This window comes from Sorex araneus, chromosome 1 (genome assembly GCF_027595985.1).
Source record: "Sorex araneus isolate mSorAra2 chromosome 1, mSorAra2.pri, whole genome shotgun sequence".
Classification (NCBI taxonomy): Eukaryota; Metazoa; Chordata; class Mammalia; order Eulipotyphla; family Soricidae; genus Sorex; species Sorex araneus.
This window is the reverse complement of record NC_073302.1, coordinates 302,530,162-302,547,497: the sequence shown is the minus strand read 5'-3', so window position 1 is coordinate 302,547,497 and position 17,336 is coordinate 302,530,162.

The window sequence follows — 17,336 nt, the reverse complement described above, 5'->3', positions numbered from 1 at the left end:
CCTGGGGGCCGCCTGGCGATTGGCTTACTCCAACCAAGGCCTGCTCAAGGGTGCTCTTGGGGAGAAGAAAATATTTTCTCCCCTAAAGAAAAGGTTGTGCTAGAGAGGTCCTCTCCGGAGCTAACAGGCCCTCCAAAGTGGTGGAGTGAAACTGAAGCGGGTCAACCTCTGACAAGCGTTCAGCTGTGCGGAAAGTGGGGGGCACTTGGCGGACGAGTGCGCTGACCTCAGAAGCAGCCGTCTCTCTGGCGGCCAGGTAGAGATGGGCCCACGGTGGCTGCCCCAGGCTGTCAAAGTGAAGCGCTCCAAAGAGGCTGGTTTTCCTTGCTGACTTACTTCTGAGTGTGTGTTCGTTTGGGGCCCACACCCTCAGTGCTCAGGGGCTATTTCTGGCTCTGTGCTCCGGGATCACCCCTGGTGGTGTCTGGGGGACCTTCATCAGTGCCAGGGATGGGACTGGGGCTGGTTGTGTGGAAGGAGAGTGCCTTAAACCCTGTGCTCGCTCCAAATATCCCAGTACTAATCCCAAGCAGATAGTTTTGATTCATTCATTCATTAATTGGTTAAAAAGGGTAAAGATAATAAGTAATTTAATAAATATTTTAAAAGAAATGTGTGTTTTCTTGATGAGATCAAAAGAATGATTCTGAATATAAATTCAGAATATATATAGTTGAAATCAACATGATTCAGTATATACGCTTCATTTTGTAGCTTTGTGGATGACAGTTAAACTAATACATGAATTCTCTGATTTTTCACACTACTAACCCTCACAGAAATATGAAAACATCAAGATGGTTTTACCTTGTTATTCAGTAGACAGCGACTTTTCACCTACATAGCGATGGGAATCACTCAGTAAACTCACAAACATTGAGAAATAATTGTGGGGCCTTATTTGATCCTGAGAAAAAGGAGGTGATATAGACAAAGTGCATCCTTTGATGCCTAAATGCGTAGAGAAATACAACATACAAATTTGAGGTTTGGGCTGGAGCAATAGCACAGTGAGTAGGGCATTTGCCTTGCACGTGACTGACCCAGGTTCGATTCCCAGCATCCCATATGGTCCCCTGAGCACTGCCAGGAGTGATTCCTGAGTGCAGAGTCAGGAGTAACACCCTGTGCATTGCCGGGCATGACCCCAAAAGCAAAATAAATAAATAAATAAATAAATAGAGGTTTGATTAAAGCAGTATTTCTTGTTGCCTGGGTTATGAAAAGGGTTCTAGAAACATCTGGTGACAAGAGGAGATGTGGTTGGGGTAATATTTTCCACCAATAAGGGGGATTCTTTCTTCTTACAGGGTTTGCTCTTTCCCCATCAGAAATGGGCGGGATGCTGGGGATTGAACTCTGTTCGGCTGGTGCTGGTCCATCGATCTGGCCCTGGTTCCTCCTTCCTGACGTGAGCCTTTGCTGTGGCTTGTTGGTGGGGTGCTGGAGATGGAGCCCAGAGCTGGGACGTGTGTGATGGAGGGACTTGCACCTGCTCTGTGCCCAGCGTGGTGCCTGGGTCTCCTTCCAGGCACCCGGCGGGGCCTCGTGGTCTGCTGCCTTTGCAGGGTGCTCATTCACACGCTTGTGAGAATGAATTGCATCTCCAGAGGCCCGAGGCGGGAAGTTTGGCAAGTTGTGAGCAGCAGTGCAGGCCGTGAAGACGGGCCCAGGCTGCTCCTACTTGGGGTCAGAGCTTTGACCCTCACAGGGCCAGATCTCCTAGACGCACGTGAGAAAATCAGCAAATTCTTTTCATTTGTTCTGAAAGACAGAGGTGTGTGGAACTCAGGCCTGCTTTTTCTGGACCAGGACCCACCTTCTGGCAGCTCAGAGCTGGCTGTTCCAGCCTGTCTTGTTCCCTTTGGGTTCAAGTCACCGGAGTGAATCAAGCATCCGAGCCACTGCCTGCTGTCACTCTAGGTAGCACGTCCTCTTCAATGTCTCTTCCATAGCACATGCTGGAAGCGAGTTCTAGAAATCAGTTTGGCCCAAGAAAGCATGTGTCCTGGTCTTTCCGCTTGGCTAAGTTGTAGTCCCATGTCCTTGCTAAGACCCTGCTGTCATTATTGCTATTTTTTAAGAAGTTGTATTGGATCACCGTGAGATACAGTTGCAAACTTTCATGATTCCATGTGTCACACAATGCTCGAACACCCATCCCTTGCCCAGTGCACATTTTCACCACCATTGTTCCCAGTGTCCCATCCGCCACCCCCACCCCACTTATTCCTTGCCTCTGTGGCAAGTACCATCCTTCTTACTCTCTCTCTCATTTGGAGCATTATGATTTGCAATACAGATAATAAAAGGTCATCGTGTTTGGTCCTTGGTCTACTTTCAGACCCACTGTTCTTCTGAGGAGACAGGATTTGGGGACGGGAGGGGGTGCCGGGGAGCCCCCAGACACCCACAGATCAGGAATAAGGGGTGAGATCTCCCGGCCACCAGGAGCCCTACACTTCAGTGTTCACCTGGGTCAGAGGCTTCCCTTTTGGGCGTCCTAACAGCACAGAGTCCTCCTGGGGTTCCCCCCACCCCCAAGCCCAGAAGCTCACGGTGGGGGGATTGCTAGGACACAGCTCCAGCCTGGCTCCATTGAGCTCAGCCACCAGAGATGCGAATGCCCACATTTCTAAGTGTCACCGAGTTGATGCTCAAGAAAGGAAGCAGACAGAAGGAAACACGTCTACACAGATCAGAGGTGTTGGTGTGCATAGACGTGTGTGTGTGTGTGTGTGTGTGTGTGTGCAAACGCACCCCTTGGTGGAGATGAACACATGTGTCTAGATGATGCTCCTTGTTTGTTAATAATATGGGCATTCTACTATTTCTTTCCAGTCTACATCTTAGACTAGATAAGTCTGTTTTTTGGTTTTTGGTTTTTTTTTTTCTTTTTCTGTTTGCTTTTTGGGTCACACCCAGCAATGCTTAGGGATTCCTCCTGGCTCTGCACTCAGGAATTACTCCTGGCTGGCGGTATCTGGAGGACTATATGGGATGCCGGGCATTGAACCCGGGTTAGCCACGTGCAAGGCAAACATCCTATCCACTGTACTATCACTCCAGCTCCTAGAGAACTCTGTTCTTATGTACATTTTCTTTTTTTTTTTTTTTTTGTTTTTTTTTTTTTGGTTTTTTTTTTGCTTTTTGGGTCACACCCAGCAATGCACAGGGGTTACTCCTGGTTCTACACTCAGGAATTACCCCTGGCGGTGCTCAGGGGACCATATGGGATGCTGGGATTCGAACCTGGGTCAGCCTGGGTCAGCCTGGGTCGGCCGCGTGCAAGGCAAGCGCCCTACCCGCTGTGCTATTGCTCCAGCCCCCTTATGTACATTTTCTTGTTCTCACCTCCTGAGATAAGACCTTGCATTGTCTCTATTTTGCCAATGAGGATGTTAAGACCAAATAAGGGTGTCCCAAGGCTGATAAATGCCAGTACCCAGCTCTGGGTCACGACAGGGCGGCCCCGCAGCCCATGGCAGGAACTACTTGGGGGTTCTCTGAACTTGATACTTCTTGGTACTTGAACTCTGTCTAAAGCTTCCTCAAATGCTCAGCTCAAGAGAACCCCCTTTCAGAGGAGCCCTGAGATTTTCAGAGCTGATGGCACGCACCCCCTGCTGGTCTGTCCTGTAACTGTACCGGGCTTCTTGGTCTGTGTCTGCCCCAGTCCCAGCCAGGAAGCTGGCAGAGGGACTCAACTGGTTTGACAGGCCCGGCCTGCTGTGACCCAGGGCAGGGCCCAAACGGTGGACTGTGATACTGAATCTCCCCGAATCCAGTTGCCTGCTACATTAGTTGCCTGCTACATTCACCCGTTGCTTGAGTGGGCAGAAGAGGCATGAAGGACAGGTGGGGACCGTCACGTGGTGTGGGCAGGTCAGGACCGGCCGGGAGGGACGGAGGCAGGGTGCAGAGCTAATCAGGGCACCGGCAGCCGGTGCCCTGGGAACAGCTCATTCCAGGGGATTACGGAGTGAATTCCTGTCATTCACTCAGCCGAGGGGAGTCATCGGTGACTCCAGATTTGGGGCTTTGGTGCTGGGGTTCCGTGTGCCCCAGAATGCAAAGGATTGGCAAAGCCTTGCTGACTTTCCTTGAGATTAAAGCATCTCCCTGCACAGGAGGCAGAAAGGGGGCAGGAAAAGGAGCGGAATGCCTGCCTTGCATGTGGGAGACCCAGGTTCGATTCCTAGCATCACCTGGTCCCCTGAGCACTGCTAGGAATGACCTCGCAGCATTGAGTTGCCGGTGACCTCTGAGCATCACACAGGGTGTTGCCTTAAAGAAAGCAAATTCGGGTGTATGACCTTGTAAACTGAGCACCTGCTGTCAACTCTGCTCTTGTGTGCTGCTCTTGGTACCCCAGCAAACTTTAGCCACCATGGAAGGAACTTGGTTGGAGATTGGCCTTCCTTGTCTGTTTGGGTTTTTTTTTTTTTAAAGGCACATGATTCCAGTGAGAACGGCAGTATTTCCTCAAATATGCAAAGGGAAGGGAGCGGCAACTTCCTAAAGGAAAGAATTTATATTTTTAGACTGAAATGAGCTTTGTCAAAGCTACTCTTCAAAAAAAAAAAAAGCATACGAAAGAGTTCTGAGCAACAGAAATGCCTCTTCAGTGAAGGAAGTTTAGCTTTGAAAAGAGTGTTTATAGAGGGACAAAGAAAGTTGGGAGAAGGAGGAGGAGGAGCCGAGAGGGTCCTTTTGTCAGAAACTTAAGAGGGAACCCCAGCTCCCAGGAGTCTCAGGGCGCACTTACACAGTGGAATATGGTAGTGTGGGGGATTATCCAGAGTCTGAAAACCTTTGAGGGCATGTCTTAACCCCAGGGCCCCAACCCACGTGTTTTCTGGGTTTGCAGGGGCTGGGCCATAACTAGCTGGCTCAAGGGTCTGCCAGGCAAGGTGGTCTACGGTCTATGGTCCAGCTTCTTCAACTGAGGGTCCTGACCCCCATCCGAAGACACATGACTGAGTGTGGAGTGATGAAGACTTTGGCCACGGAGCCTGGCTGTGTCATAGCAAAGATGCTTTCAACCCCCAAACCTGCCCTGGTCTGTGGCGTTGTTTCTTGGGTGAAAAGGGGTGAACGGTTGATCAAGTCTGGATCTAGGGCGGCCCTAGGAACCGCATCCATGGCAGACTCGAGGGTCCAGAGATGGGCCCAGATGGGGTGGACGCAGCCCTGGGGCAGGCTTACGGGACACCCGCACCCGTGCCCGCTCCTGAGTGCTCCTGCTCTAAGCCACTGAAGGAGATCCCGGTAAATGTTCTTGTTTCTTAGGAAGGTGCCACACCGGCTTCCTTCTACCCCAAATGCCGGGCTGTGATCATGGCCGAACAGACACACAGGAAGTTTGGCATGGAAGGGCCAGGATGGGAAAAGGCAGCTGCGGGCAGAGGGACTGTCACGGTCCCCAGATGGCAGGTGCGTCTAACTTTCCTGATGGCCCCTGAGGACAGAAGCAAGCTCCGTGGATAAAGACCACGTGGGAGGGCTGGGGGAGAGATGGCCCAGGGCTGGGGTGGGGGTGGGAGGTGGGGGGTGCCAGCAACCCTGCATCCTGGGGCCCCATCCTGAAACTCCAGCCTGGTTGGCCCAGAATTGGCCTCCTGAGACACACCCCTCACCCCCAGGAGGCAGCAGGCAGCAGGGAGGCTGGTGGGGGGGTGGGGGAGGGCAGGGGAGGGCAGGGCCCCACCTGGCTTGGTTCTGGCCCGGACAGGGCAGATCTGAGCAGAGCTGCTCCTCATAGCTGAGGTGTGACTCACGCACCCAGCCAGTAATCACACAAGTCCCGGAGCACCGAGGAACCACTTAGGAAGTAACACTCAACTCGGTTTAAATTTTTGTTTTTTTTGCAGGGGTTGGGGGAAGTCGCATCTGATTTTTTTTTTTTTTTTTTTTTTTTTTTGTGGAGAGGTGGGCAGTTAATCTCTGCCCTTCAGCCTTGTGGTACAGTGTGGGGGTGAAGGAACCAGGGGCTCCTGACAGCTGATGTCCCTGACTCAGGGCACTTAGCCCTCACCCCTGCAGGACGGAGCACGCTAGGCTTCCCCCTCTCTGGCTGGGGCAGCCCAGACCGTTTTCTGAACCTCAGCCCTGCCCATGGTTGGCTCCAATATCGTCCTGACTCACCCCAGGCTGTCAGGTTAATTTTGGTGTGAGGCAGTTGTGCTCCCTGAGGAACCCACCTGATCAGTTACTGCTCAGTTCCGGGGGCTCGTCTGAGCACTAACCAGGGAATGGACGGACGGGGCAGTCTTTAGGGGACAGGAGAGTTAGAACACAGACCTCTTGTCTCAGGAGTTGCTGTTTTATTTTTATTATTATTATTTTATTTTTTTCTTTTTGGGACACACCTGGCGATGCACAGGGGTTACTCCTGGCTCCGCACTCAGGAGTTACTCCTGGCGGTGCTCAGGGGACCATATGGGATGCTGGGATTTGAACCCGGGTCGGCCGCGTGCAAGGCAAACGCCCTACCCGCTGTGCTATCGCTCCAGCCCCTATTATTATTATTTTTTAATAAGAATTTTATTTTATTGAATCACCATGTGGAAAATTACAATGCTTTCAGGCTTAAGCCTTAGTCATACAATGCTGAAACAACCATCCCTTCACCAGTGTCCATATCCCACCACCAAAAAAAAAAACCACAGTACACCTCCCATCCCGCCCACCACCGCACCCCCCCACCCCGCCTTGTAACTGATAAATTTCACTTTACTTTCTATTTACTTTGGTTACATTCAATATTTCAACACTAACCTCACCATTATTGTTAGGAGCACCCCACTAGAGTCAGACCTGTTGTGAAGAGAAATCCAAAAACGGCCGTGCGGTTTTGGATTTCTGTACTTTAACAACTAAGTCCAGGGAGATTTCTTCCGGATGTTGGATCATTGCAAGCTTGTAAACCCCATCTGTGGTTGTCATAATATGGCGGTCCCCACGCCCTTCATCCCCGGGAAGGGACAGGCGAGAGAGAGAAATACCTTTCCCCTCCTGGGCGGGCATGGAGTCGCGGCTTAGTTCTTAGGCTGGAGACATTCTGCAAGTAGCTGCCCATGTCGAAAGTGGTTTAGCTGGGTCTGGATTCATGCTCGTGCATCTGTGGAGGGGCCGCACATGCGTGCGGCCCCCGGGGTGACATCTCAGCAGCCAGGAGTTGCTGTTTTATTAGAAAGCGTTCATTCCAGCAGGGGTAAACGCAGTCCAGGATCCTTACAGGCAGAGCCTGGTTTGGAGGAGGCCTGGAGGCAGTGGTCAGAATGTTCTGGAAATCACTGCCATGTTCCCGGCCGAACCTCACTGCTAAGACGGGCCTCATCCAGAAATTAATTTGTTGAAACCCTCAGGTTTGCGGGTTTGGTGACTGAAATCTAGAATGTTCTGGAAAAGTGAGGTCTATGCTCCCAGTTGGGAGTCCAGGTTTGGAGTGTGCAGTTGCTAGCAGGACCCTCGAGTAATTAAAGGCATTCCTAAGTCCTCCGCTTAGCATGATTAGAACTTTCCAGAAGCCCAGTGCACTTTCCCTATCCTCTTTGACAATGTCCTCCAGCCCATTCTCAGTTCAGGGCCCGGAGTAGGCCTCATTTAGATAATCTGTAGGTTTGGGCTTAGGGAGGGGCCACACCTGACGGTGCTTGGGGATGACTCCTAGCTGAGTCTCCTAAAAAACTGCCCGGAAGTCAGCCGACTTGGTTCATGAGAAGCCAGCTTGAGACCTCAGACTCCTGCCCAGAAAATGGTGTTTCCTTAGGGCGCCTCCTGAGAGAAGGTCAGGGCACCCTGGGTCTCCCCTCTGAAATTCTATGATGTTTCCTCTTCATTGCTTCAGCAAACATGTTGCAGATAAAACAAGATCTGGTTTTTTTTTTCTAGCTTCCCTGGTTCCTGGCAGGACCAGTCATCCAACATAGCAGCTCCGACGTACCTGAAGCCCCAGGTCAGAGCTGGCCCCCCTTCCCTGGAGACAGAGTTAGTGCCAGGGGGTCTTTCCAGAGGCAGTGATTTAAGGGCTTGTCATGAGGAAAGTGCCTTATTGCCACAAACGGGTCTCCCTGTACCTGGCTTTCCTGATGAGACACATTTCCTATCAAAACATGTTTCTTTTTTTGGGGGGAAGGGGGTCACATCCAGTGATGTCCAGATGTTCAGGGGTTACTCCTGGCTCTGCACTCAGGAATTACTCCTAGCAGTGCTGGGGGACCATATGGGATACCGGGGATTGAACCCAGGTCAGCCACATGCAAGGCAAACACCCTACCCACTGTACTATAGTACAAAACTATAGTATAACAAAGCTCCAGCCCAAAACGTGTTTCTTTATGACACGCATAGACCTCACTCTGAAATAAGACTTTGGGATATGGAATGCTTAGCTGAGCACCCTTCAAGTTGCCTCTGTATTTGTTGAACTATGTGAGCAGGATAAACAGAAGCAGTTAGAGGGGAACTGCAGAGACCCCAAGGTTTGCCAGGAACATTTTATACAGTCAACACAACTCAGATGCCACTTCCTTACTTTTTTTTTTGCTTTTTTGGGTCACACCCGGTGATGCACAGGGGTTACTCCTGGTTCATGCACTCAGGAATTACTCCTGGCAGTGCTCGGGGGACCGTATGGGATACCGGGAATTGAACCTGGGTCGGCAGCGTGCAAGGCAAACGCCTTCCTCAATGTACTATCGCTCCAACCCCCACCTACTTCCTTACTTTTTACTTCATTTTTGTCTGTCTGCTTGTTTTAGTTTGTTTGGTTTACTTCTGCTCTCAGGAATTACTCCTAGCAGGACTTGGAGATCATATGGGATGCGGGGATCAAACCCAGGTCAGCTGCCTGCAAGCAACCCTGTTGTACTTTCGCTCCAGCCCCACTTCCTTCCTTCATTTCTAAATGAGCAAGATATTCCCTAAACAGGACAAAGGAAACCCAAAAAAATTTCAAATTAAAACAATTAATAAATCATCATCATCATCATCATCATCATCATCATCATCATCATCATCATCATCCCGTTGATGGTCGAATTTCTCAAGCGGTCTCAGTAACATCTCCATTTGCCCTAGCCCTGAGATTTTAGAAGCCTCTCTCTACTCGTCCTTCCAACGATGCTGGAAATTTTTTTTAATGTACATCAACATTTTCCACCCCATCTTGAATAGTTGGGTTAAACTTGAAGAAGTTAAATAAGTTTTTAAATTTTGGGTCACCAAGAGTAACTAACAACTTGGAATATCTTTCTAAACTTGTTGGTTAGTGACCAGGGGTGGAACAGCACTAGAATCTAATTCCATTTATAATGGAATGCCCAAGACAGCGGATTCCGAAGTCCTCCTTTTTAATTTTTTTTTGATAGACAAAAGCAGCGTGAATGAGATCATTAAGCTTTCCCTTATGACTCTTGCTGCCTTTTAAAATGTCTTCATGTCTTCGCAGATAGCAGTTATCTGATTAACCAGGGCATTTCCCAAAAACATTATTTTTAACCTGGCCCTTTGTCTGTCTCTGGAGCTCTGTCACTGGTGGCGTCTCCCAGGAGGGCGGGCTGTTGATTGACAGATGCATACTTCCTCCTGGCTCTGTGCTCAAGGATCACTCACCATGGGGCTCGGGGATGGAGATGGAATTGGCCTCATGCAAGGTAAGAGTTTTAACCCCTGAACTGTCTCTCCTGCCCTAAGGTTAAGAAGCTTTGAATGGGTCTAGTCATAGCCCTCGGAATGCTCATAATATGGGCAATTAGGAGCATCCAACCTTCCAGGGATAAAAGACAAGAGTCATATTTCACCACATAGTTCTTTCACCACCCCGTTCTTTCAGTAATAGAGGCACAATTGACAAATAAAAGCTTCACCTAATTGTTGCACGCCATTCCCCCCTCCCCCAAATTTGACATGATATCTGCGATGATGATTCGGTGAGTGTGGTAATTTGGTGTGACCGATAAAATTTTGCTCCACTACAAATGTGTTTTAGCATTCAGGCTGGGATGTATTGAGTTGGGTTTATAGTAACAGGCAGGAAAAGAGGAAAACCTCTTAGTGGGGAAAAATATTCCTCTGGACGGGTATTTCCTTGCCTTGCTCCCACGCACAAGTACAGAACTTGACATGAACCACCCAGGGAAATATATATATATATATATATTTATATATATATACATGTATATATTATATATATATATTTTGCACATGTGATCTTGAGAGATTGGCTTTGGACTGGGATGGGCTTCTGCCAGTGTCCTTGGGGGGCGGGGGCAGCGCTGGGTGCTGTTCAACACAGGCTGCATTCAGAAGTATCTCTGGAACTTGCATGAGGTGAACTGTCATGAGAAAGTTTCATTTTCCAGCTGTCCAGGCTCAGTCATGGGAGAATGCCGGTCCCTGGGGAGGGGTGAATAATTCGGGGCGAGGAGACAGTGAGGCATCAGAGGCTCTTTTAGGAAGTCACAGTGGCAGGTTCCAGGTCACTTTCTGCCTTTCTAAGAGAATGCTGGGTAGTGAACGTGCATTTCCTGCCACATCCAGGCACAGTCTGGGTAGGAGGGAGGCTCAGGACAGGGATGGACAAAGGCAGCTTCTTTCCCAGGGTCACTGGGAGAAGTGACTGGCACAGCCGCAGTTTCTTTCTCTGGAACGTAGAAGAGAAAGGAAAAGGAACCCCCCTGGTGGGGAGGAGCTTGGTATAGGACTAAGTACATTGGCAATTTCTTTTTGCTTTTGGGGCCATAAGCAGTGATGCTCAGGGACCACTCCTCGTTCAGTGCTCAGGTACCACCTGGTGCTAGAGATGGAACCAGAGCTTAACAGGCTGAGCTATCTCTCTCTCTCTCTCATTCTCTCTCTCATTTTCTCCCTCTCATTCTTTCTCTCCCTCTCTCTCCCTCTATCTCTCATTCTCTTTCTTCCTTTCTCCCCCTTTCTCTCTCCATCTTTCTTTCCCTCTTTATCTCTCCCCCTCTCTCCTTCCCTCTCCCTCTCTCCCTCTCTCTCCCTTTCCCTCTCTCCCTGTCTCTCCCTCTCTCTCATTCTCTTTCTCCCCATATCCCTCTCTCTTTCCCTCCCCCTCTCTCCCTCCCTCTCTCCTTCTGTCTCTTTCCCTCGCTTCCTCTCTCTCCCTTTCTCTCTGCTCCCTTTCTCTCCCTCCTCTCTCTTCCTCTCCTGCTCTCCCTCTCTCTCATTCTCTCTCTCTTCCCCTCTCTCCCTGTCTCCCTCTCTGTCTCCCTGTTTCTCTTTCTCTCTTCCCTTCTCCCTCCCCTCCCTCCCTCCCTCCCTCCCTCCCTCCCTCCCTCCCTCCCTCCCTCCCTCCCTCCCTCCCTCCCTCCCTCCCTCCCTCCCTCCCTCCCTCTCTCTTTCCTTCTCACCCCTGCCCTCTCTCCCTGGCCCCATCTACAGTCTTTTCCCTATCAGGTTGAGCTCAACCATGGGACATGTCCATCGGCTCCCAGTAAGCGAGGCCCTTCTGTGTGATGACACAGACGATTGTGAAGTCTTGGAAGAAGAGGCTTCACAATAGCCTTCCGTAGCCTCAGAGACTGTTCTGGAGGGAACAGACGCTGGGACCCGAGTGCTGGGTGGACATCCTGGCCTGGCCACTGCACAGCCAGGCCCCAGAGCATGTTGCTCAATGACTCTGTGAATTCATTGCTCACCTGTGAAACTAGGATCGCTAACACACGCACACGCAAATCAGAAAACGCTCCGTGCAGCTGTTCATTGCAGGCTGTGGAGCGACGCAGGGGCCCAGTGTGAGGGCTGTGGTGTGGGGGACACCCACTGTAGGAGGCCTCCCTTGTCTCTGACACAACAGTCATAGCCTTGGATTACAGCTGCAAGAGCCTGAGTCCACTCACAGTAACTTGTGATATAAAATATGACGTAGAAGGGGCTGGAGTGATAGTCTAGTGGGTAGGGTGTTGCCTGGCACACAGCTGACCCGGGTTCAATCTCTGGCATCCCATATGGTTCCTTGAGCAATAACGGGAGTGATGCCTGAGGGCAAAGCCAGGAGTAATCCCTGAATATCCCTGGGTGTGCCCCCACCCCACCCTTGCAAACAACCCCCCCCCCCAAAAAAAAAGACATAGCTGGCCTGGGGAGATGGCTGAGGGATCAGGGTATACTCTGCATAATGGAGCCCAGGGTTTGATCCCCAGCACTGCATGGTCCCCAGAGCACTGTTTGGGAGCCTCCCCCAAGGAATTATATGCACGGGATCTTCTCCTCTCCCCTCTGCTCCCCTCCCCTCCCCTCCCTTTTCCTACCCTCCCCTCCCCTCCCCTCTTCTTTCTTGCTTTGGCCATACCCAGCGATGCTCAGGGGTTACTCCTGGCTCTCGGATTTTCTGTCCTGGGTCAAACCCCGCTCCACTTTGACCTTCAATCTTGTGAAGGGGTGCTCCCCCAGGGAGTCTGACACTGGCTGTCGAGTTTCTTCTTTGAATAGGCATCAAACAGAGCTTCACTGTTCTTCTGGAACGTTTTCAGGTCTGTTGGCATGAGAAGTTCTTCTGAAGGAGGCGGTGGTATTTCTCTCGCTGGCTCTGCGTTCTTGCTGGCTCTGTGAACACCCAAGTGTCCACTGCAGACCGGTCCTTGGTCAGCTGTCAGCGCTGGGACGGGCAAAATGCTCTACGTCTGTGGCCCTCCCTCACTTTCTTCTCAGGAAAAATAGAGGCATCCTTGGTCCTCCTCTTCAGGTATTTTTTTGGGAGGTTTGGGCTGCCCCGTTGGTGCTGACTGTATGCTCAGGAATAACCTGGGTGGTGCTCGGGGGACTATATGTGGTGCTCGGATTTGAACGGGGCCTGGCAGGATACCAGAGCCTCACCCCTGCACTATCTCTCCAGCCCCCCTTTTAGGAAACTTTTAATTTATTGGCTTTGAGTGGTCACACCTGGATCCCGGAGGTGCCAGGGATGGAAACTCGGTCTCCTGTTTACAAAGCGTGTGCTCCAGCCCTTTGCCCCCTCACCCCGGGAGCTCTTTTAAGAGAAAGGCATGTGACACAGGGTGAGGACTTACCCCTGGACACTCACCAGGAAATTTGGCCGCTCCTGGGGGTCAGGAGAAAGGTCTCGGAGGCTGAACCTCAGGAAGGAAACTGTTCCTGGCCAAGAATTCTGGTCCCTTCCTTCCTGTGGGCTCACACAGTGCCTCGGTGACAGGGAGGCCACACAGCACATGGTCCCCATGACCGCAGGGCTGTGGCCACTGCGACATGGGCAGGTTGGCCTCCTCCTCCTCTGGCCTGGAGTCAACGGTCAGCTCCCCCGAGAGGTTTCCTGCAAGCCCAGCTCCTGGACACGCTCCTGTGTCTGTACTGTAGAGGCACTTAGCCCCTGCCGCCAACATGATGTACATCCCGGTCACCTTCACTTCCGCATCTGTGAAATGGGCACAATTAGATCCACCCCCAAGTGTTTGGAAAAGGGCTAGAGACCTTCGCCCATTTGTAAGTCCTGAGTAAGTTGCCCCAGAGGACCAGCTTGTCCTGCAGGTCAATGTGTCAAAAGTCTCTTGATCGGGCTTGTCTAGACTTCTAGAGACCTCAGCCCCTCAGCCCTATATGAGAAGAGGCTCTTCAGGAGGGGGAGGAAGCTTGAGTGTCTTGATTTAACCCTCAGATCTTGGTCCCGGAAAGACTGGTTTTGTCCCAGCTTCTGGCAATGCTTCGGAGGCAACTCTCGGATCCCCGCTATTCCCTGGCTGGGGTCTAGGAAATGTTCTTTGTCCTGGGAAGGTCACTCCAACAGGTCACTCTGTGTTTCCAATAGAAAGCAGAACCTGATGTTGGACAGTGGGTGTTGGGAAGTGGCTCGGTGGGGGGGAAAGCTGGTGGAGAAGGTTGCAGACTACTGAGGTGGAAGGTGGAGTTTCACTTAGTTTACTGCGGGGGTGGTGGGAGCACCCTCACAAATTATGACTTCTTCTTAGGGTAGGGGTGGGGTTTTGTGCAAGGAATATGATGGAAAGTGAAGGAGCCATGAGATTCTGGGACAAATGGGGCTACTTGAGGAGTGGGCACACATCAGGCATTGCCTTTGCACTTTGAAGCTTCAACATGTGGGAGAGAAATTGGGAGGCAGCTGTAGTCATCAAGAGAAGGGTGGACCATGATTGTCACACCACATTTGCTAGAGTCCAAAGTAGGGGGCAACCAATCTTAGAGGGAAATCTACTTTTTTACATACATTTGTATATATAGGTAGCATTGTCATCCCGTTGTTCATCGATTTGCTCAAGTGGGCACCAGTAACGTCTCCATTGTGAGACTTGTTACTGTTTTTGGCATATCAAATATGCCACGGGTAGCTTGCCAGGCTCTTCTGTGTGGGCGGGATACTCCCAGTAGCTTGCTGGGCTCTCTGAGAGAGATAGAGGCTTTTAGGGCAGCCTCCAATCACCATTATAGGTGTTCTGATATTCATATTTGAACTCCATCAAATATAGTGCAGAAATGATGGGAAATGGGTTGGAAGCGTTTATGATGCTTCACGGCCGCATGGTCCGGAAAAGTTGCCTGGAGTGTGGCAGCAGTTGTGTAGTGGAGATTGGCCCCTGAGGAATTTATCTGGTGCTGGCAGGGTAGGTCTTATGGCTGTGACCCCTGGGTCACTGGACATTGGTGGAAGCAGGCAGAGGATCTCTGTTTCCGGGTCACGTTGAGCCTGGATCCCTCACATCCAACTACGATGAAGAAGAAATTGAGAAGTTCTACATGGAGCTAGAGAAGTTCTATAAAGAAGACCACACCTTCTACAAGGTCACTGTCAGTGATTTTAATGCCAAGATAGGACTTGGAAGGTCATCCGAAGAACTCCACATTGGGACCCAGGGTCTAGAATGGAACAAACAGGGTGAGAGACTGAGTTTACCATGTCGACCAAGACCATCCATGGTAACTCACAGTTCCAGAAGGCCAAATCTAAACGCTGGACATGGGAGTCTCCTGGTGGAGAGTTCCACAACGAAATTGACCACATCATATCCAATCGACCATTTTGTCTGACTGATGTCACTGTTCCAAAATTCCAAACAGGATCAGACCACTGTCTCTTTCATGCAAAATTCTACTTCACAGAGCGGGGAGAAAGGGCTGCAAAGTTTAAGAAGAAAACTCCCAGAATGACCACCAGCTGGGAGCTGTTTGGCACTGCTGCAGCAATATGGGAAGATGCTGTCATTGACAACAACGATGAGGAATATGATCGACTGGTTCAGCACCTCCATGATTGTGTGAGGAATGCAGAGAGAGAGAGAAAGCCACAAAAAGTAGCCTGTTTTCGGAAACTCTCGAGCTCATTCACGAATGTGGTCTGATGCAAGCCTCAGGCAATCACAAACTAACGTCTGAGCTTGAAAAGCTGTGCAGAGAAGCAATAAAGGAAGATCTCAAAGAGAGAAGAGCAGCAGTGTTGGCCGATGCAGTATTGGCTGATGCAGCCAGGAAAAGTATGCACAACACCTGCCTGTCCTTTGTCAACTATAAGACCAAGATGACTGCCCTCCAACGTCCTGATGGATCTATCACATCTCCCAGAAGGGCAATGGAAAAGTTATCCACGACTTCTACTTGGATCTCTTTAATAGCCACGTCTACCTGCCCACATACCAAATTCCACAGGATGGATATGTCGTTCCCAGCATTCTCCCTTCTAAAATCCGACACGCCATTTTGTCGGTAAAGAACCGTACAGCACCCGGTCCAGACAAGGTCAGACCTGAACACCTGAAGAATCTGCCACCAGTATTCTGTCAATACACTGGCTCCACTCTTCACATGCTACCTGTCTGAATGCAAGGTTTCGTCCCAATGGAAAACCAGCAGGACTGTCCTGTTGTACAAGAAGGGAGATATCCATGACATTGGCAACTATCGCCCAATCTGCCTGTTGTCCATCATCTACAAGTTGTTCACTTGAGTCATCCTGAATAGAATAGGCAGAACACTAGATGAAGGACAACCATGCGAGCAAGCTGAGTTCTGAAAAGGGTTCAGCACGATCGACCATATCCACACGGTGACCAAGCTCATTGAGGTTTCTCGAGAGTTCAAGACGCCACTCTGTCTAACATTCATTGATTTAAAGAAGGCCTTTGATTCTGTTGAGACTGAAGCAGTCATCGAAGCCCTAGCCAAACAGGGTGTTCAAACTCAGTACATCAGGATCCTCCATGAGCTGTATTACAGATTCACCACCAGGATCTCACCATTCTACAATGAAGTGATCATCGGGGGCTGGAGTGATAACACAGTGGGTAGGGTGTTTGCCTTGCATGCAGCCGACCCAGATTCGATTCCCAGGATCCCATATGGTTCCCTGAGCACCGCCAGGAGTGATTCCTGAGTGCAGAGCCAGGAGTAATCCCTGTGCATGCCGGGTGTGACTCCCCCCCCACAAAAAAAGAAGTGATCATCGATGTAAAGAGAGGGGTTCAGCAGGGCGACACTATTTCACCAAAACTCTTCAGTGTCACCCTCGAGAACATCATGAGATGACTGGAATGGGAAGAAATGGGAGTCAAGATAGACAGTTGGCAACTCCACCACCTCCGCTTTGCTGATGACATTGTTCTCATAACACCAAATATCAGCCAAGCGGTACAAATGCTGGCTGACTTTGACCGTGAGTGTGGAAAGGTTGTACTGCAGCTGAACCTCACAAAGACAATGTTCATGAAAAATGAACTAGTCTCTGACATTCCATTTGCTCTCAATGGAACGAACATCTCTGAATGTAGCAGTTACGTGTACCTAGGTCGAGAACTCAACATGGCAAATGACCTGGCACCTGAGCTGTGCAGGAGGAAGAGAGCAGGTGGAACGCCTTCAAGAGCATCAAAGAAGTGGTTAAGAGATGAAGAACCTCTGGCTCTGGGCACATCTTTTCGACTCCACTGTTCTTCCTGTACTAACATAGCCTCAGAGACCTGGGCCTTATGCAAACAGGACGAGAACACTGTTCGGGTATCCCAAAGACGAATCGAAAGAGCTATGCTGGGAATATCACGTTTCATTCAAGTGAAGAAGGAATCTGGAGTTTTGACCTCCATCGACGATCAAGAATCAGGGATGCTGTCTCGTTTGCCAAGCTGTCAAAAGTCAGATGGGCCGGACACGTAATGCGATTTAGAGATGACTACTGAACTAGAGCTGTTATGGACTGGATTCCACGGGATGTCAAAAACCTGCATGGCTGCCCACCTACGAGATGGTCAGACTTCTTCATCAGAACCCTGAACAAATGGTTTCAGGCTCTTCGTGTTCCTGGAGTGAGCAGATGCCACTGGGCTACATTAGCACACTACAGGGACAAA